Below are 22,949 nucleotides of genomic sequence, written 5' to 3'. Positions count from 1 at the left end.
AAGGTAACATGAAAAAATATTGAATAGCTGTGCTTTAGTTTTTATGTCTGCCCTCTGATTTATTATGATATTGAAAGACTTGGCCAAAGGGTTTTTCTTCCCTACCTGCCACCTTGATAGGCTATGACAGAGCTGATCACTGGAAAAAAAGGTAGAAAAAGTTGACGAATTTTTTATTTAATGAAAGTTAACTACAATAAAATAAGCTTTCTTATTATGATAGAAATTTCTCAAAGGGCCCCCAAAATAATGATAATAAAAAAATAAGTTCCCAGGGATTTATTGGTTATATTCAATTCAGATATAAGTAATTGAACAAGTACAGAGAGTTCAGTGCTCTTGACACCAACAAAAACATTACCTTGTGGAAGAAAGATAGGTCTTTCTAATTGTATAATAGTGGAAAGATACTTGCATAATTACAGGGCTCCACTGACAGCTGCTTACCATGTCCGCTATCATACACTGCAGGTGGTAATTTACCCATGTGCTTTCCCTTCATTTGAATGGAAAACAGTAGGGGGTGGACTTATGAATCCCATATAATTGTAGACATTTTAAGCAACTATCATTGAAGTTTTCTTCATTTTAATATTGTGTAAAAATATGACTTATTATTTTTAACTAGACTTCCCTACTTGACAGAATCTTTTAAATACTATGCCTACAATTTTTGTTTCCTTATTTTTTCTCAGAAATTATTACTTTTTGTTTTCATATTCCAAGGCATAAGTGAAAGGTAACAATGGGAACAAAATCTGGGTTAAGATATAGGTCTAATGAAAATGTTGGGTAAAAACTTGTCTTTTTTATTAACATTCCTAAATGTAGTAAGTACAGTAGCATAAATATATCAAATATACAGTAATAATACAGTAGCATAAACTTATCAAATATACTCTGAGTTCAGAGGGCTTGAGTTTATAAAACTGCCTTTAATAATCATTTTATTTGCAATTTTTTTCAAAAGTGATTTAATAATATCCATGTACATGGAAGTTCCTGGCTCTAATCTCAACTAGCTAGAAGAGACCAAGACCAGGAAATAAACAAAATGGCTCCTGTACAACTATAATTGCTGGCTTAAGACTTCAAAGTCAAATCTGCACATGGTATTCAGAAGAGGTCTTTCATTTTACTTTCTTTCTTTCTTTTTTTTTTTTTAAGATTTTATTTATTTATTTCAAAGAGCGAGAGAGGCATGCTTGCACATACATGTGAGGTGGGAGGGTGGGATGTAGAGCAGAGTGGGAGGGAAAAGGACAAGCCGAATCCCCACTGAGCCCTGAGCCTGACTGGCGCTCCATCCCAAGACCCCAAGACTATGAACTGAGCTGAAACCCAGAGGCCGCTGCTCAACTTTCTTACAAACAAACAAACATAAGCAAATAAATGAACATCTTTATTTCCTAATACAGGGATAATTAAAAACATCAGAGAAGAAACTAAATAGGAGAAGAAAGGTTTATTTTGGTCACTTACAGACTCAAATCACATTTCAACTGCTTTCTTTTTTTCTTTTTAATTTATTTTTTATTTATTTGCAGCATAACAGTATTCATTATTTTTGCACCACACCCAGTGCTCCATGCAATCCGTGCCCTCTCTAATACCCACCACCTGGTACCCCAACCTCCCACCCCCTCGCCACTTCAAACCCCTCAGATTGTTTTTCAGAGTCCATAATCTCTCATGGTTCACCTCCCCTTCCAATTTCCCCCAACTCCCTTCTCCTCTCTAACTCCCCATGTCCTCCATGCTATTTGTTATGCTCCACAAATAAGTGAAACCATATGATAATTGTCTCTCTCTGCTTGACTTATTTCACTTAGCATAATCTCTTCCAGTCTCGTCCATGTTGCTACAAAAGTTGGGTTTTCGTCCTTTCTGATGGAGGCATAATACTCCATAATGTATATGGACCACATCTTCCTTATCCATTCGTCTGTTGAAGGGCATCTTGGTTCTTTCCACAGTTTGGCGACTGTGGCCATTGCTGCTATAAACATTGGGGTACAGATGGTGCTTCTTTTCACGACATCTGTATCTTTGGCGTAAATACCCAGAAGTGCAATTGCAGGGTCATAGGGAAGTTCTATTTTTAATTTCTTGGGGAATCTCCACACTGTTCTCCAAAGAGGCTGCACCAACTTGCATTCCCACCAACAGTGGAAGAGGGTTCCCCTTTCTCCACATCCCCTCTAACACATGTTGTTTCCTGTCTTGCTAATTTTGGCCATTCTAACTGGTGTAAGATGATATCTCAATGTGGTTTTAATTTGAATCTCCCTGAGGGCTAGTGATGATGAACATTTTTTCATGTGTCTGATAGTCATTTGTATGTCTTCATTGGAGAAGTGTCTGTTCATATCTTCTGCCCATTTTTTGATATGATCGTCTGTTTTGTGTGTGTTGAGTTTGAAGAGTTCTTTATAGATCCTGGATATCAACCTTTTGTCTGTATTTGCAATAAATTGCAAATATCTTCTCCCATTCTGTGGGTTGTCTCTTTGTTTTCTTGACTGTTTCCTTTGTTGTGCAGAAGCTTTTGATTTTGATGAAGTCCCAAAAGTTTATTTTCGCTTTTGTTTCCTTTGCCTTTGGAGACATATTTTGAAAGAAGTTGCTGTGGCTGATATCGAAGAGATTACTGCCTATGTTCTCCTCTAGGATTCTGATGGATTCCTGTCTCACGTTGAGGTCTTTTATCCATTTTGAGTTTATCTTTGTGTACAGTGTAAGAGAATGGTCGAGTTTCATTGTTCTACATATAGCTGTCCAGTTTTCCCAGCACCATTTATTGAAGAGACTGTCTTTTTTTCCACTGTATATTTTTTCCTGTTTTATCGAAGATTATTTGTCCATAAAGTTGAGGGTCCATATCTGGGCTCTCTACTCTGTTCCACTGGTCTATGTGTCTGTTTTTATGCCAGTACCATGCTGTCTTGGTGATCACAGCTTTGTAGTAAAGCTTGAAATCAGGTAACGTGATGCCCCCAGTTTTATTTTTGTTTTTCAACATTTCCTTAGCGATTCAGGGTCTCTTCTGATTCCATACAAATTTTTGGATTATTTGCTCCAGCTCTTTGAAGAATACGGGTGGAATTTTGATCGGAATGGCATTAAAAGTATAGATTGCTCTAGGCAGTATAGACATTTTAACAATGTTTATTCTTCCGATTTAAGAGCATGGAATGGTCTTCCATCTTTTTGTGTCTTCTTCAATTTCTTTCATGAGTGTTCTGTAGTTCCTCAAATACAGATTCTTTACCTTTTTGATTAGGTTTATTCCCAGGTGTCTTATGGTTCTTGGTGCTATCGTAAATGGAATCGATTCTCTAATTTCCCTTTCTGTATTTTCATTGTTAGTGTATAAGAAAGCCACTGATTTCTGTACATTGACATTGTATCCTGCCATGTTGCTGAATTGCTGTATGAGTTCTAGTAGTTTGGGGGTGGAGTCTTTTGGGTTTTCCATATAAAGAATCATGTCATCTGCGAAGAGAGAGAGTTTGACTTCTTCATTATCTCAGCTCCCAGAACACATTTTTTTTTAAATAGAGAGAGCACTTTTATGCATATGTGTGGGTTGGAGAGGGGCAGAGGAAGAGGGGGAGAGAGAATCTCAAGCATGGGGTCTCTATCCCAGGACCTGAGATCATGACCTGATCAGAAATCAAGAGTCAGTAACTTAACCGACTGAACCACCTAGGCAGCCTGCTCCCAGTTTTAAAAATAAATTGACATCATGATGAGGGTTGATAGTAAACATATTTAATGACTAGTATGGATGTGGGGTGCCTTTTCCTTTGCCCCACCCCTGCTCATGCTCTCTAAAATAAATAAATCTTTAAAAACAAACAAACATGCTGGTCAAGTGCTGAAGTCTGGAGCTTATCTATGCTGACCATTAATATCTTAGCTATTGAATCCTATAGAATTCCAAGGTGTCTCAGAGCTGTGGCTGCTGAGTTTACTGGGAAGCCCTCAGCAACAAATGGCAGTGTTATTTGCCAGGCGATATGGAAGTATATATATCTTCAAAAACTAAAGGATGAATGGGTGTAGAACCTATTTCTAATTCATTTTAACAACCCCAGCTGGCAGAGAAGAGCACAAGTTGTTAGTAACCCAAATAAGTAGGCTTTGGATTTAATGTGTTTTAAAACATTTTATCAGAAAATTTAACAATTTGGAGTCATATCAGTATATATTTTACTAAAGTTCTGCTTCTGTAATTCTCCTAAAGTAGGAGACAATGTATGTCACCAATATCCACAGAGTGGAGAGAAGAGAACATGCTAGTCCAAGGACTTGGACTTGGCGTGGCCAAACAAACTTTGGACTACCAGTTCCATTTACTTGTTCTTGCAGATAAACAAAGATGCTGAAGAGATGGAAATGTGCTGATGAAAGTCAAAAACAACAACAATAGTATTTTAACAGATGTGGTGTCCAGTTATGAGTTAAATAAGACATTTTGAAATTTGGGGGGGTTTGTTCTTTGCTTTTTGGATAATGCTTGCATTTTTGTCAAAATTCAGTTTTCTTTTCATTTACTTCTTGTCTTCCTGCCTGTTGGTGTCCTATTTAGCAGAAGATATGGATGAAAGTATTTGGAAGAAAATAAGATATGTGAGTGTGGCAAAAAAACTAGTTACATCAAAGCCTACAGAATACCAAATTATGGATTTATTTTTACCTACTTTTTATGATCAGTACAGATAGAAGCCTCCAAATGGTAACAAGACACAAGTAATATCATGAAACGAGTGAGAATTATTTTGCCTAACTTTTCAAGATACTGCATTGTACCATGAGACATGTTTTTAGATACGTAGAACTGAGTGTGAAATGAATATCCTGAACATTTACATTTTAATTATAATCATGGTAGGTAAAGTCTTTTTCATCATGTATTAAATTAAGTTAATGAACTTGGTGAGCAGAACTTGAACGAATCATCAGTTTCACTCCAATTCATTATAAAAGCTAGGGCTCGTTAATTCAGATTTCTATTTTACTTTATTTAAAGGAAGAGCAAAAAGTTTACTTCCACTAACCACTCAGCTTGTTTCTTTACCACATAAGTGGTCATCTCTACGTTACAAATCACAGTCAGCGTGCAGTTTGGCATCTTACTATTTGTGTTTCTAATCTAATTCAGACTGCACTTTACAAAATGGTGAAAAGTTTCTCTTTCCCTCTGTTTCTTTCTCTTTGCTTCTTTCCTTCCATAGTCTCATTGAGATAATTGATATGTAATAAATCGCACATATTTAATGCGCACGATTTGATGTTTAGACATACACAGGTATACAGACACACACACACTGAAGAAACAATCGGCAAAAGAAAGACAGTGAACATACCCATCACCTGATAAAGTTTTCTTCTATCCCTTTGTCACTCTTCCCTCACCACCCCCCCACCCCCATCCCCAAGCAACCGCTGATCTACTATGAAAGTATTCTTTATTCTGATAGTTTAGTATCGTGGATTCTGATTTTTATAAGGATATAGGAATGTCCAGTTTAAGGTGTTGAGTGTACAGGTGGATCAGCTTTATACAGTAAGCAGAACAGCATGAATATACTTCAACCAAGTAGATATAAGCTAAACAAATCCAAAATAGAATAAATATACTCTTTCATACTGATAGGAGCCATTTGATAACTATGGTAAACTAATGTTTGTTTTGACTGTTTTATTGACTGTTTTATTGACTGTTTTCAAGTAACTACTCAGAAACAGATCCTGGCACCTTGTATTTTCCCAGGGTAAAAAGACCATTGAGTAAAATCAAAATTCCCACCCTTACATGAAGACATGTATTTGTGGATCAGTGCATAATGGATAGAAAAACTAAAGTAAAGATTTACCCTCTGAAATCTGGGTCTGGAATTTGTTGTTATTAAATGTTAAGGTATTCCTATTAGGTAGTATGAATTAGTCTTCATTTCTTAACCTTTTTTTTTCTTCTCTTCTTCTCCTTACTCTCATTTTGGCCAGAGGCTGGAAAACAAGTACTTTATGGTGTTATTATAGTCACTGCACGCTTTCTAGTGAAGAGACAAAGGGCTGAGCAGCCTATTTCTGTCCTAGGCATGGGAGTGAGGAATAAAGAGTTATGTCAGTCTCTGTGTGTGTGTTTCTGAAGAAATATAATGAGAATAGAAATAGAATTCCATCGCTGGTGGTCTTATGTTTCTCAGTAAAGTAACAATAACACTTACAAAGTTGTGTTAAGGTGGAGAGGACATGCATAGAAGAATCCTGGTACATAATATGTAGTACTCGAATATGTTAGTTCTTGTTATTACATAAAAACCTTTATATTTTAAGGCTATTTGAATCAAAATGTATAAATACCTCCCATCCCCAACCTACTTGCCCTTTAGAAAATGGTTATTGATTTTTGAACTCTGGAAGCTACAGCCGTATCTGTTCAAGAAAATCTCCCGGATTGGCAGGCTATTGAGTTAGCTGCCTGGAAACAGCCATGAGTGGGGTCACTTCTGATTAGAAGTGACATCTAAGACTTTTTAAAAATGAGTTTCTTCCCAGCCTGCTCATGTACTCCACTTTATTGTTTATAGAATTGCAAGCCCTTTTACTTAAAATAGCACAGACACTGCATTTACTTTCTGGTGACAATTAATACAATTAAGAATAATTAAAAGTTCAGGCACTACTAATTCCCTCATAAAGTGTCCTTGAAGCGGATACATCTATGAGGGTTTAAAATTACACTAATCTCACACGGTATGCTGGCAGTTCCTCATCCTTGAATTATTTATCTTTTGTGAGGCGGTAAGGACAGAAATTGAGAGTTCCAGGACAGGCAAGTACATGATTTAGGATCTGACAAAAGTATTGTTCTGGTGGGGATGGGGAGGGGGGATTCCCCTGGTCCTTCCCTATAGTAATTCATAAAGCACAGATTTAAGATAAAATCTTTGTACATAACCAGGTAACAAGTTATGTGGTCTGACTTGTGGAGATGGAGGCTGCCCCCAAATCTGTCTCCAACCACCTGTCATGAAATCTGACTTTTGGAATGAGTATTTTATTTCTTAGAATTGTCAGATTTAAAGATCAGATTTTAAGATTCTTCTTAATAGTACAGATATTTCTGAGAAGAGATAGGAACTCACATTTATTAGACAACTACTATCTGAGTTATGTTTATATTCATTATTATGATTCTGCAAAATGCTGGCCCAGTGCCCTAAAAGAGTTCAGTTACCAGGAAGCCTGACTTAGTGTCAGGTTGAGGAAATGTCAGCAGAGGATAGTAATGTCATGTGTGTGGGGCGGGGCAGGCAGGGGGTCCTTAGAGAATTCAAAATCAAACTTAGAGAGGCTTCCTCATTTTGCCCTGCATGTAACTGCTCAGAGGTTCTGTTTATTTGACCACTTTTAGGTCACGTGGGGTAGCATAACTTTGGACATAATCATGTTGATACGGACATGTCTGTCAACCCAACGGAGAAGGTGAGAATTGAGGGGAGGCTGTGTATTTAGTCTAATGCTTGTGCAGAATTTGCCTTCCCTTCCACTGACCTTCACCGGTCTTCATTCAGTAAAGCTTCCCATCATGGCTTACTCTGTGATCTTCTCATTTCCTGCATGCTTTAGGGAGGGAGGTCTGTGTGGAAATGTCCTGTGTTATCAGACTAAAAGGAAGTCATGGATTCTGAACTAGCTATTTTAGTTAAAATATTACATATTTCTTGTTTTTCTCTTGAGAATGTTTTCTTGATTTTTCTGGCAGAATTCAAGATGAATAGAGAAAACAAACAAACCCTCAAGATTCTCTAAACAAGGGTTTCTACTACTAAGATTTTAAAATATTTTCAAGTTTCTTCTCATCTGTTTTATGAATTTAGACATTCTAGCCAGGTCAGAACATTCTTTTAAATGTCTTTTTTTTCTATTAACTTTTGATTATGGTAGTCCCTATTAAGTTAGCTTGGTGGGAATATTTTAATAATTTAATACTGACTCTTAATAGGATTTCTGGTACAAAAGTCAAAGCATCTGACCCTGAATCAGAATGAAAGTACCTGGTCATCACTGTTAACATTGACCATAAGCGAGGGTTTTATGTATTCTCTGTTACTGAGATGTTCGGTGACTGGAACAGGCTGAGTGGCATATTCTTAGTATGATGACTAAATATCCCATTTATTCTCTTTTAATCCAAAAAAAGTTAAAATTCAACTCCAAAGTCTATTCAGAAAAGTCTTTTAATGGAAGATTCTGCTTTTTAATAAAAATATTTATGAAGGAGAGTAAGTCACTGGATTATATAAAGCACAACAGGTTTTTAAGAAAGCTTTCTTATGAAAGTAAGTTGGACCAGTACTGATATTTGGGATAATGCATCCTGAGTTCATTCCCATTTGGAAATAAAGAAACAACTACCCTTTGAGATACAGGTCTTTTGGTCATGAACTCATGGGATCTAAAGCCATAAATCACGTCTAGACTAGAGAAATTAAAATTGCACTAAGTTGAAATGGAATTTTCTCTAATAAGAGAAATTATGAGCTAATTATGAGCCAATAAGCTCAGTGCTATAGAGTAACTTAAGAAAGAAAAGCTTAAGAGAGCTCATAATTAAAATGGTGATCTAAAAATTCTGATAAATAAGAAAATCTCCAACCTTGTTTTTTGCTTTCAGTTCTTGAACTCAGACACTATTTGCTTTCTTTCCATTTCCTTACCCGACCTCCAGGCCTGTTTTTCCAGTCATGTTCACGTATGAAGTGTGTTGACCTCTTATTATGTAGATAGTAGGCTAAAATAAAGTAACGTGCATTCTCATTTAATCCTTACCGTCATCCTGTAATGTACGAGAGGGTGAGCTCTGCTGGAGGAAGTCTGAGAGGATGGATGGTGTGCCATTTTTAGGCCAAAGCTTTTAGGAAGTGGGTAATCTACACTCCATGTTCTTTTCCACTTTTTCCAACAGGGTGAAGATTACAAAAAAGCCTTTCAAGATACTGGAGCCACAAGGCAGAAGAAGACTTTGTTGCCAAGGAGAAAATCTGTCCCCAGACCAAGGAGCTCCTGCAACACTTCCTCTTGTGTGTGACTCTGGTACTGTTTGAACTTACTTGTTAAGGCAGTAGTATTATAGTAATGTATGCTTATTTTCATTGTTTCCTTGCTTCCTTTCCCCAGACTTTATAACATATTCTGTTAGGACCTCTTAACTCTCTTCCTGTTGATGTAACATAGAAGATACAGGTTTCTATTTGTTATTAGAGTAGTTGTTCTTATTATCTTTCTTCCACAAACCTATCCATAAGTTTTGACACATGCTATTTATACTGATTATGAAATAATGCTAATTTATGGTTATCCCTACCTTGAGAAAAGAGGTGAAAAGTTTACTATGTCTTAATCATTTTGTTAAAAAGTTGCTGATAGCCTTTTCAGTACATATAATTAAGAATGCAAAATGAAGATTCAGACTTAGACACATATTTTGTAAAGACACTGTATGTGTAAATGATTAGTTTACTACTTGGTCATTTAAAGAAAATGTGGTGCTTTTCACCAGTTCCAAGCTATGAAATAAACACTATGTATGAGTAAATTGGGATTTTATTCCTTAAGTGACACTAGCTGGATGACATTGACCAAGTCCCTTACTTTCACTCAAACTTAGCTTCAAAAATATGGAAACATTTGATAACACTTACTCAGTGTTATCTCTCTATCCAAAAATGGTCTTGGTGCTCTCCATGTATTAATTCATTTAATCTTTAGTAAAACACTATGAGATAATACTACTTTGGCCCCATTTTACAAGAGGGAAATAGAAGAACATATATTAGAATTATGTGACAATAATCACTGAGCTCACTGGTAGCAAATTGGAACTTTGAACTGTCAGTCTATCTCCTGAGTAAATATTATTAATCAGTTTATTAGTGCTTTTCAAGCAGGAGTTCATCAGAATCATCTGGAAAGCTGTTATAAAACACAGATTTCTGGGTCTCACCCTCAGATTTTCCGATGTGGTAGACCTCTAGGGTAGTACCTGCGAATTTGCACTTCTGACGCTGCAGCTACGGACCCAGGTGCCACAGGGTGAGAAGCATTCTCAGAATTTTGTATTTAAAAACATAATCGAAGGTTGAGGTTCCTGGGTGACTCCGTTAAGTGTCCCACTCTTGATTTCGGCTCAAGTCACGATCTCAGGGTCATGGGATTGAGCTCTGCATCAGGCTCTGCACTGAGTGTGGAACCTGCTCACGATTCTCTCTCTCCCTTTCCCTATGAGGCTTCCCCTTCTCTTAAAAAAAGACAACACATGGTTGAAGGTCTATCAAAATGGTTTTTTGTCTTTTTCTTCAGAGTCATGAAATACTTTAAATTAATTAAAGTATTGAAATGAAAGAATGTCTTATTTGAGCTAGAAAGTATAGTAATTATGTGATAATTCATTTTCTTAGCTGATTACCATTTGACTCACACTCGTACTTTAACATTTTATGTTCATCTTTGGAAACACTTTAATTCTGGTTTACATGCAAATTTATGTGGTCAGTTTTTAGTACTTGCCACCTTGTTCTATTTTTTAAAGTTTTCTTGGAAAAAAAAAAAAAACACAAAACCAAAAACCACTTCTTCCCCCCAACAGCTTATACTGTGTGGCTATCTGACAAATTCTGTTTATAATCTTTGAATTAAATTTTGGATATCATGTTTAATTTTCCTTGGATGTTCATTATAAAATCAAAGATGAATTTTTGAAGAGTTTAAAAGGAGATATAGAAAGTAGAGATAGAAAGCAATACCAAAAACATGTGAGAAAAAAACATGAAAAATAAATTAAGAGAATCTATAGACTATAGAGGAACATATTTTAAAAATGCAAATATAAATAAATTTAAAAATCGGTCACATATGCATGTATACATATATATAGGTGTATATACACACATATATAGTGATTTAGTACACAACATGCTTTCATGTATTGAAGCTGCCATGTAAATTGTAGAACATTTTATGTTGGGTCTTTTTCATCAGTTCTATTATAAGTTTTAGTGTATTTTCCACTGAGAAACTTTGATCCCTATTGCCTTAGGTTACAAGTGAGTAACTCTGAATAGAAACTGATGAAATAGAGACATTAAAGCTTGTTGATTTTCTAATGTTAAGAGATTCTGTTTTAAGGATCCAAGAAGAACGTTCCTTAGGATCATTTGTCTTCCAAAGCATCTGTGGCTTTGGAATCATGCACAGGGAGAGAAATTCTCAAATAGGAGAAGGATGTGGGTTAGAATGGCCAAGAAAAAAAAAAAAAAATTAAAAAGTAAAGTAAGTGAAAGGACCATGTCCTAATTAAAACCACTTTTCTATCTTTCAAAATCCCCCAAATGCACACAGATGAAAGCAGGGCTGCTTGTTTTATTAGTTGCCTAGCCAATCAATACCATCCTGGAAGCAACAACTGTATAAACACAAAGCCTCCAGCAAAGGCTTTGTAGAGCCACCTGCACTCTGATCTAAACTGAACCCGAGTGACATTTCAAACATTCTCATGAGAAGTTTTCTGCTTTCTCAGGATACGACATTCCACATTGCCCATAAGTTTATTGAAGTATGTTCAGCAGCATTTTCTTATTCTGGTATGTCTAGTGCAGTGTTTTCTAATCATAGCTGGAAAAAAATTTGAGCCTTGATACTGAACATACAAAGTTCAGCTGAAATGCTGTACTCTTTTCAAAGAACATGTAAGGAATTGCATCTGCCCTGATGATTACTATTGCATGTGTTCCTAATCAGTATCATTATATCTTTCATTTTTTTCCACATTAAGATAGCGACTAACAAAGTTGTATTTTGTTATGACATTTATCTTCTTGTGTATTACTAGAGTCAGGCAAAATAGGTACTATAGCAACTCAAACCAAAATGTGCTTAAGATAATTAGTACAAACTTTCAGAATATGTTCTTTGAACAAATCTAAAGCATTATCTGCTTGTTATTGCCCAATAGCTTAGTGTGATTGGAACTTTTAGTTAAAAATTGTTTATAGTTTAAAAAAAGTATTTAACGCTCAATAACACTTTCTCTTTGCCAAATATTGTGACAAGATTTTACTCATTGACTTATTTGTTTTATTATTTTATTATTACTTGTTTTATTATTTTATTATTACTTAAGTTTTATTCATTGACTTACTTTGCTAACAGAGCAAAGTAAGTATTGTCATGATTTTATGAGGAAAGTTAGAAAAGTTAAGCAACCTTCCTCAAATCCTACCATCAGTAGGTGTCTGAGCTAGAACTTGAATAGGATTTTTTTTACACTCACTGCTAATTTCAGTAGCTACACATTAACAGTTGAGTTGATGGTCTATTTATTGAATTTTGGCCTTTTTTTACTTAAGATAAATTGTGTGGTAATTATCCATTTGTAGTACTTAAAAAAAATCCATAACTGCTAATTAAAATAAAATCAACTAAAAAGAAAACTTAAAGGACATCCAGCCATCAATTAAAATAAATTACAGCATTAATTGCATACATTTAAGCATTTTTGCATCATAACTACCCTTATATATGAGGCCACTAAGATTTTGTTATATATTAAATAAAATATCTCAATTAAAATACATTTTAGTTATTATCTTCATAAAACTTATAGTTTTACTTGTATATTAGTGAAGTGGGTATTCATTAAAGAAAATATTGGTTAATTGAATTTGCTGGGTATCAGATTAATTCATTGATTATTACTGCATTAATGATGAATGGATTAACTGATTTATTAATTCACTTATAAGCATAGGAAACATGGCAATAAACATGATATGTTCAAACCTCTCTTCCATAGAGTTTATATCCTAACAGAGGACTTATATGTGACAGCAACCAACTAGAGAAATAATTATTTAATTAAATTTGATGTTAACAGGTTGAAGTGCAGAAAGCTTAGAAAGCATTGACCCCAATACTTGACCTGGGGTGGAGAAGGGGTATGGTAAACTTTTGAGGGAATAATAGTAAACTAAAATATGGATGATAAAGAGGATTTAGTTGGTAAAGGGAGAAAAATAAAGAATCGCAGAAGTGTTATCCTACTTAATTCTCTTCATAAATATGTACCTGTATTATTAACATCATGAAAGCCCCAAGTTTTGTGGGAGAGACAGGAAGCTCCTAAAATTTGGGGAAAGAAGCTTCTTAAGAAAAAGACAAGAAGATCTTCCTTTTATAAAATTTTACAGAAATAAAAGACTTTATGATCACATTGTAAAGGCCCTCCCCAGGGCCTCAAAAGGAGTCCATTGGTCCTTCTGAGGGGTGCTGAGGCTTAACCTTCATTTTCTTATGGTAATTTTACCTTAGGTGACTGCCCCATTTTACAGATGACGAAACATAAGGCAGAAAGTGACTACATCTGTATTCCTATATAGGTCTTTCCGATTCCTGAAGAATTGTTTCTAACAACTCGATCATACTTTGTCAGATACTTCATTAGCAAAACCAGAAATTATATGAGAAGCTTAGGCATGGCAGTGGATATGTTTTATACATTTCTTTGTTCACCTCAGCATAGCTCCAACAAATGGAGTAAAATATGTATGTCAAACTCAGTCAATTTTAAAAAGTTCGTGTCCTTGAATATAATAAATTTTATATAAGAGTGAGCAGTGGCACAAAGGGCTCAGGGTGAGGGATGCACTAGGGAAGGGTGGGTGTTGGAGGAGGATTTGAGAGAGGAATCTTGCCAGACGAACATGAACAGTCTCCTGGAATTCACAGAAACAAACACCATCTCTCATCCTGAACAATTCTTTGGTAATGTGGATCCAGGAAGAATAGCTAGAAAATTATCCTGCCCTTTCTTTGGGAAGCTGGTGATGACCTGAAATAAGACAGATCATGAACCACGTGTAAGTGAACTTCCTCACCTTCAGTCTACTGTAAAAACACGGTGTGTGGTTAATGATATATCTGATTTATACATGAATATTCCAAGAAACTCTTTCAAACAGTACAGCATACTTTCTACCTCTTCTACCCAGTATCCAATTCACTTTACCTATTTGCTGGTGACTGAACTTCTTTCAACTAGGGGCAAAGGTTTCCATTTCACTAATTGAAAGAGAGGCTCAGGAGGTCAATGCTAGAATGCTAATTAATAAGGTATTTTAGCTAGAGCTCATTTACCTTAATCAGAGATAGTAGATTCCGTCTGGATGGAATCCATCTAGAAGAATGTTTCAAGGGAAAGGACCAAAGTTGGCTGACCCTGAAGCTTGAAGCAGGACAGGGACTCAGAAAGATGAATGTGATACAATGAAATCTCACATTCCATGATTCACAATCATACCAGGATTTTTTCATGGTAGTTTACATACTGTGTACACAAACATACTATGTGTAGATATTTTTGTCAAGCATGAAAATAGATGTGAGTTGTTAGGTTGAAAATCTTTTGAGTCTCACAAATATAGGTAGGCTGCTACAGGTTCTTTATGGAGTCTTCCCTCTCCCCCCCTTTTTAAAATTTTTATTTGTTTTAAAGATTTCATTTATTTATTTGACACAGAGAGAGAGAGAGTGAATGGGAGAGAGAGGGAGAGAGAATCTGAAGCAGACTCTGTAGAGCAGAGTCTGATGTAGGGCTCAATCCCACAACCATGAGACCATGATCTGAGCAGAAACCAAGAATTGTGCACTTAATCAACTGAGCTACCCAGGTACTCCCCTCTTCCCCCCTTTTAAAACAGTCCATCATACTTAGACAAAACTTATCCCCAGATGATATATATGAAGAACAATCACCTTCATATTCAGTATGACCAGAAAATCTAACCCAAAATAAATAAAGATGAATCCACACTTACACAAGTGCTAGTAAATTTAAAGAACACCAAAGAAAGTGGGAAGATTATAAAAAAAATCCCAGAGTGAAAAGAGAACTCACCTACAGAAGAATAGCAATTAGAATGAAGGATGATCTATCAGCAGCAACTCTGGAAACTAGAATACAGAAAAATATACCTTCAAAGAGCTGAGAGAAAATAACCATCAGCCTCGATTTCCAGCAAAAACACCTTTGAAGATATTTTCAGAAAAATCAAAGATATTTTCAGAAAACCAGGATTTTTTCAAAAAAATCAAAACATTTCCAGAAAACCAAGATTTTTTTAAAAAAAAATTGATATTTTCAGAAAAAAAAACATTCACTACTAAAAGACTCTCATTTTAAAAAAATTTCTAAGAAATATTTTTAGGAAGAAGAGATTGAGTTTACATGCAAAAAGGAATACTGAATGAAGATAACTAAGACTAGCTGACAAAACAATGATTTCCATACATAATATCTAATTATAACATAAATTAATGCCCTGTTTCCAAAAAGTTTTTCAGTTTATTAGACCTCCAATATATTGATGCTGATACTTTTTCACTGCCCTCTTCTTACTTCCACAGCTTAATCATTACAAATACTACTATGCAAATACTGCTATGCACATACCCTTGTGTTTTGACTTCACTTATTTCTTTGCACCGTAGTAGCAAAGCCAGCATGTAATTTGTTCAACTCATCACCAACTCAATACCTGGATCTCTGCAGCTGAATTGTAGGAGAAAGACAAGCTACTATGCTGATTAAATTTGCTTTAAATTAATGACAAAAAACTTAAGTGAGACTTAAATATTGCCTGGCAATCATAGTTTATTTCTATTTTCTATTCCTATGCCTCTATTTTCTATTCCTCTAACACTGTTTTTGCTGACTATTACTTATTTTTCCTCTAGCTGTTCACATCTTTATCATCACCTATCTGGTCTCATTCCCTATTGTTGACATTGCTTCCGACTTCACTGGGAAAATCAAAGTATTTTATTTTTTAAAATTAATTAATTATTTTAAAGTTATATTTATGAGAGAGAGAGAGAGAGAGGGAAGAGTGGAGGGGGAGGGTCAGAGGGAGAGAAACTTAAGCAGACTCTGCACTGAGTACAGAGCCTGATATGGGGCTCAGTCTCACAACCCTGAGATCATGACCCGAGCCGGAAACAAGTCGAGTGCTTAACCAACTGTGCCATATAGGAACCACGCAAATCAAAGTATTTTAAAGAAAAATCTGTACACATATGTTTCATCCACAAACTGTCTTCTCATTTAGTCCTATCAGTGGACTCTCTATACTCCTATCTGAAACCTCCTCTCCTCTTGTGTGTTAGGTCCCATCCGCTCAAGCTACACAGGGACATCATTCCAACCAAATTCTTTTCTCTCTTTCCTACATGATCAGTTTTTCTCTTAAGTGTGTTGTCCGATTGCATAGAAACATTCTCTCTCTCACACAAACAGAAAGGAAAGGAAAGAAAACAACAAAAAATCTGGACTTTGTTTCCTCTACCAACAACAACCTCATTTCTTTGCTTCTATTCACAGCCAGTTTTTCTAAAGAACTTTCTGTATTTCATTCTCCAGTTCTTATGCACACACCCCCTTTTTTTTGCTCTTAAAACAGAAAAATGCTCTTATTATATGTGTATAGCTTGATTATTTTTCACAAATTGAATACACTTATGAAAATAGCACCCAGGACATAATAATACCAGGACATAATAATACCTGCACCCCAGAGGCTTTCTTTATGTTCCCTTTGAGAAACAATTGCCCTAAATTGTCAGTTATCCTGACTTTTAACACTATAGAGTTACTGCATTTACTTTCATTTTTATTTAAAAAAATTTTAAAGCCGAACTCGTTCCAGCTTTATTGAAGATATTTTTCATAAACAATTGTGGTATTTCAGGCAGGACATATGCAGACAGTCATTGACAGTATACAACAACTTTCAAACTCCCTTCTTCAATGGGCTATCAAAATCAGAAAGCTACTGTAAAACCCAATGAAGTCTTCAGGTGATGCTCTGAACAGGGAAAGTTTAGAGTGAGGTTTGACAGTTAATGTTTGGCATATTGCTCAACAACTTTTCACAAGCTGACCCTGACTTTCAGGAAAAGAAATGAAAATGTCAGAACTATCAATCTGAAAATCCCATAAGGTACAAAAGAAGCTCTTTTGAGGGATGTCATCTCCATGGTGACACTGCAAAGTCCAGATTGCCTGACACACTGGGAACCATTTTGGGGGGGTCAAGTTCCAACAGGTCTCTGAGCTTAAGGGAGTCAAGTCTATGTTGAAGACAGAGGTAGAAGAGGATATAAAAAATGAATTTTAGTTTATCTACACCCTAAGGCAACTGTGCCAAAGTGGCTGACGTATGTAAAAATCAAGGAATCCCTCCTCCTGGGTACCAAGAGGAAGTTTCTCAAAACTAGAAGAGAAAGGTGCTTTTCCCCACTGTATCAGTCTAGGTTCCGAGATACTGTTAGTGACATCTGCTCTTCCCCACAAACAACAATGAAGTGTCCTGTGTGCTAATGTCATAGCTTAAAAAAAAAAAAAAAAGGAAAACAAAATTCTGCATTAAAAAAATGTTTTATTTATTTATGAGAGAGGAAAAGAGAGAGCAATGGGGAGGAGCAGAGGGAGTGGGACAAGGAGACTCCACACTGAGCACAGAACCCAAGGCGAGGCTCATCTCAAGACCCGAGATCATGATGTGAGACAAAACCAAGAGTCTAGCGTTTACCTGACTGAGCCGTGCAGGCACCCCCAAATTCTGCAATTTTATTAGGTTGATTAAAAATAGAATTTGCAACTGTACAGTCACCAGAAGTACAGTTAACAAAAATGCGCACACTTCATTTGGAATCTCCTACTTTTCTTTCTATAAGTAGAGTTACTCTTCTGTATCTGCCTTTTCATGCTTAAATTATGATATATACATTTTAAAATCCACAAAGTGTCATTTAAATAAGATGCAATGCCACCCTTGTTGTTAGTCTTCCACCAAAAGTGTTCTCGTCAAGTCATACATAATCCCACATTGCTCAATTCGTTAGTCAAATATCACCCTATCTGACCCTCTGATCTTTCTTTTATTTTGTATGTGTTCTTTGTTTTCCTGACAGAATACTTCTGTCTTGTAGTTTTCCGCCTTCCTTCTGCCTCATTTTTGCTGGTTCCTTCTTTTCTCAATTTTCCCTCATTGTTATGTGTCCCAGGGTTCATTTCTTGGTTTTCTTCTTTTTCCTCTAACTCATTCACTTCCCTGTTGATTTCATAGTTCCCCAAAACATCAGACGGGGGCCTGGATGGCTCCGTGGGTTAAAGCCTCTGTCTTCGGCTCAGGTCATGATTCCAGGGTTCTGGGATTGAGCCCCGCATTGGGCTCTCTGCTCAGCAGGGAGCCTGCTCCCCCCTCTCTCTGCCTGCCTCCTCTGCGTACTTGTGATCTCTGTCTGTCGAATAAATAAATAAAAAAAAAAGTAAATTAAAAACATCAGAGTGATATTGACTCCCAGATTTATATCTCAGGCCCAGAGTTTTCCCCTGAAATCCAGATTTGTATATGCAATGATATACCCAACGGCTCCACTTGGATGCCCAATAGGTATACTAAATCCAATAGCTACAAAATTGAGTTCGATTTTTATTCTCCACAACCTGATCCACCTAGAATGTTTTCCATCTCATTATTAGCAGCTTCATTCTTCCAGGTGCTTAAAGTCAAATACTTGGAATTATCCTTGACTCTCTGCCTCACAACATATCTTTTTTTTTTTTTTTTTTTTTTTTTAAAGATTTTATTTATTTATTTGAGAGAGAGACCGTGAGAGAGAGCATGAGCGAGGAGAAGGTCAGAGAGCGGAGAAGGTCAGAGAGCGAAGCAGACTCCCCATGGAGCTGGGAGCCCGATGCGGGACTCGATCCCGGGACTCCGGGATCATGACCTGAGCCGAAGGCAGTCGTCCAACCAACTGAGCCACCCAGGCGTCCCTGCCTCACAACATATCTAATTTGTCAGCAAATTTGTTCACCTTATAAAAAACATGTGGAGGAACACAGACTATTTCTTTTATTATTATTTTCTAATTAACATCCAGTGTTATATTAGTTTCAGGTGTACAATATAGCGATTCAACAACTCTATACATTACTCAGTGCTCATCACAATATTAAATCTCTTTCACCAATTTCACTCATTCCCTCACCAACCACCCCTCTGGTAACCATCAGTTTGTTTTCTATCGTAAAGGGTCTGTTTTTTGGTTTGTTTCTTTTTTTCTTTTATTCTTTGCTTTGTTTCTTAAATTCCATATGTGAGTGAAATCATATGGTATTTATCTTTTTCTGATTTATTTCATTTATTGTTACACCCTCTAGGTTCATCTGTGTTGTCACAAATAGCTTGATTTCATTTTTTATGGCTGAGTAATATTCTACTGTGTGTATAGATAGATAGATATAGATATAAAAGTAGATATATAGATATGACTCATTTTCTTTATCCATTCATCTGCCCATGGGTACTTAGGTTACTTCCATAATTTGGTTATTGTAAATAATGCTGCAATAAATATAGAGGGGCATTTGTTCTTTCAAATTAGTGCTTTTTGTATTCTTTGGGTAAATACTCAGAACTACCGGATCATAGGTAATTCTGTTTTTAATTTTTTGAGGAATCTCCACTTGTTCTCCACAGTGGCTGCACCCGTTTGCATTCCCATCAATAGAGAACAAGGGTTCATCTTTCTCCACATCTCCCCCAACACTTGTTGCTTCTTATATTTTAGACTTTAGTCTTACTGACAAATGAGGTGACATTTCACTGTAGTTTTGATTTGTATTTCCCTGATGATCAGTGATGTTGAACATTGTTTCATGTGTCTGTGGGCTATCTGTGTGTCTTCTTTGGAGAAATATCTGTTCAGGTCTTCTGTCCATTTTTTAAACTCGTTATTTGTTTATTTGGTATTGAGTTGTAGAAGTTCTTTACATATTTTGTATATTAACCCTTCATCAGATGTCATTTGCCAATATCTTCTCCTAAGAGAAGACAACTGAAAGGTTGTCTTTCAGTTTTATTGATTGTTTCCTTTGTTGTGCAGAAGTTTTTTTATTTTTATGTAGTCCCAATTTTTTTTTTAATTTTTAATTTTTTATAAACATATAATATATTTTTATCCCCAGGGTACAGGTCTGTGAATCGCCAGGTTTACACACTTCACAGCACTCACCAAAGCACATACCCTCCCCAATGTCCATAACCCCACCCCCCTTCTCCCAACCTCCCTCCTCCCAGCAACCCTCAGTTTGTTTTGTGAGATTAAGAGTCACTTATGGTTTGTCTACCTCCCAATCCCTGATATGAGGAAGTGGTGATGCAACATGGGGGCTTAAGTGGGTAGGAGAAGAATAAATGAAACAAGATAGTCCCAATATTTTTGTTCTTGTTTTCCTTACCTCAGGAAGCATATTTAGAAAATCACGGCTATCGCTGATGTCAGAGAAATTATTGCCTGTTCTTTCTTCTAAGATTTTCATGAATCCAGGTCTCATTTTTAGGTCTTTAAACAATTCAGGGTTTATTTATGTGTGTGGTGTGAGAAACTGGTCCATTAAGGTTTTTGCATGTTGCTGTCCAGTTTTCCCAACACCATTTGTTGGAGAGACTATCTTTTCCCCACTACATATTCTTCCTCCTTTGTTAAAATATTAATTGACCATACTAGCTTTGGTTTATTTCTGAGTTCTCTATTCTGTTCATTGATCTAGGTGTCTATTTTTGTGCTAGTACCATACTATTTTGATTTCTACAGCTGTGTAGTAGATCTTGAAATCTGGGATTGTGATGCCTCCAGTTTTGTTCTTCTTTTTAAAGATTGCTCTGCTATTTTGGGTATTTTGTGATTTCATATAATTTTAGGGTTATTTGTTCTAGTTCTGTGAAAAGTGCTATTCGGTTTTTTTGGATAGATATTGCATTAAATCTGTGGAATGCTTTGGGTAGTATGGTCTTTTTAACAATATTTGTTCTCCCAATCCATGAGCATGGAATATCTTTCCATTTGTTTGTGTTGTCTTCAGTTTCCTTAATCAGTGTTTTATGTATTTCACAGGTCTTTCACATCTTTGGTTAAGTTTATTCTTAGATATTTTATTATTATTATTATTTTTGGTGCAATTGTTAATGCGATTGTTTTCAAATTTCTCTTTCTGCTGGCTGCTTCAGAAATGCAAAGGGTTTCTGTATATTGACTTTGTATCCTGCAACCTTTTTAAACTACTGATTCAATTTTGTTGCTGGTAATTAGTGTGCTCAGATTTTTTATGTCTTCTTAATTCAATTTTAGGAGATTATATGTTTTTAGGAATTTATCCATTTCTTTTGGGTTGTCCAATTTGTTGACATATAATTTTCATAATTTTCTCTTATAATTTTTATTTCTGTAGTGTTGGGTTCTCCTCCTTGATTTCTGGTTTTGTTTGAGTCCTCTCTTTTTATCAGTCTGGCCAAAGGCTTATCAATTTTGTTAATCTTTTTAAAGAACTAGATGCTTGTTTCATTAATTTGTTCTATTGATTTTTAAAAAATTTCTAGTTTGTTATTTTAGCTCTAATCTTTATTATTTCCTTTGTTTTACTGGTTTTGAGTTTTTAGTCTGCTGTCCTTTTTTTAGCTCCATCATGTTGTTTATATGAGATTTTTCTTGCTTCTTGAAGTAGGCTTATTTTGCTATAAACTTTCCTCTTTGAGCTACTTTTGCTACATCCCAAGGATTTTGAACCATTGTGTTTTCATTTCCATTTGTCTCCAGGCATTTTTAAAAATTTCCTCTTTGATTTCATGGTTGACCCTTTCATTGTTCAGTAGCATGTTATTAGGTGTTTACAAACTTGGGATTTTCTATATTTCTATTGAATCCACTCTTAAAATTTTTAAATGTCCCTTCTAATCTTCAATAATACTTTTGCCTTAAAGTATTTTTCTGATATCTTATAGGCTTTTTGGGGATGGAGGAGTCAGCATATACATGGTATATATTTTCAAAACTTTACACTTATAATTTCTGTGATTTTATTTTTAAAGTGTTTCTCTTATAAGAAAAATAGGTATTTTTTACAGACTTTTCTTGTGAGTAGCTCCTCCATTCACATTTTATGCAATTTCTTTTCTAATTGGGTTTAAATCTACTACTTATTATTTGTTTTTCTTGTTTCCCCCCCTTCCTGTCTCATTTTAAATAAAGCTTGTTTTTTAAAAATTATGTCATTTCCCCTTCCATGAACTTGTTAATCATATGATCTTTTATTCTTTCCTGTGATTTTTCTAGACCTACACTGTTCAATACAGTAAATGCTAGACACATGCGGCAATTTAAATTAAATAATGTTAAAATTTCAGTTCCTCCATCACACTTGCCACAATTCATGTGCTCAATAAGTCACATGTGGCTAATGACTGTAAAATAGGACAGCACAGATTATGAAACACATCTATTATTGCAGAAGTTCTATTCAGTAGTGCTGCACTAGGGATTTCAGCATGCATTCTAGACTCATTACAGTTTACCTTAAATTAGTACTATTTCCATTTCCTGGATAATGCAAGAACACTATGAAACTTTAACTCTATTTAACCCTTTTCTGCTTTTGAGATGTTATTCCATAAAGTTGAATTATTTCGATATTTTATCCCCACATGGCTTTGAATATTAAAGTCAATGTTTATTTAGAGTTTCTCAAATATCTTTCCTGTTGTTTTTTTATTTCTTTCTATATGATTGTGCCTTTTTTCTGGGATAATATCTTTTCCACTTAAAGAACTCTCGCTAGTATTCCCTTATAGCACCTAGAAATATTGCTATATTGTCTTCTGGTTTCCATTTTATCTATTGAAAAATTGGTTGTCACTATTTTATTTTTTAAAAATCTGTTTTTATAGATTTTTCCCCTCCCTTCTCTTTAATTTTCAGAACTTTTACTATAATATTGTAATTACTATAATGCCACCCTTTGGTGGCATTTTTTGTAGATA

At 35.5% G+C, this 22,949-nt stretch overlaps 1 long non-coding RNA gene across 3 annotated transcripts in view; it reads left to right on the top strand.

Annotated features, from left to right (window-relative positions):
- The window catches only part of LOC116592845, a 53,300-nt gene that overhangs the window by 22,571 nt on the left and 7,780 nt on the right, over positions 1–22,949 (top strand). For 2 of the 3 annotated variants that reach the window (XR_004286625.1, XR_004286623.1), the window contains 2 exons: positions 8,981–9,108; positions 13,798–13,928. This is a non-coding gene — a long non-coding RNA (uncharacterized LOC116592845). The remainder of the gene's footprint in view (positions 1–8,980; positions 9,109–13,797; positions 13,929–22,949) is intronic. The other variant, XR_004286624.1, reaches the window with a different exon arrangement.

Source organism: Mustela erminea, chromosome 1, assembly GCF_009829155.1.
Source record: "Mustela erminea isolate mMusErm1 chromosome 1, mMusErm1.Pri, whole genome shotgun sequence".
NCBI classification, from domain to species: domain Eukaryota; kingdom Metazoa; phylum Chordata; class Mammalia; order Carnivora; family Mustelidae; genus Mustela; species Mustela erminea.
This window is presented reverse-complemented; position numbering and strand designations above follow the sequence as displayed.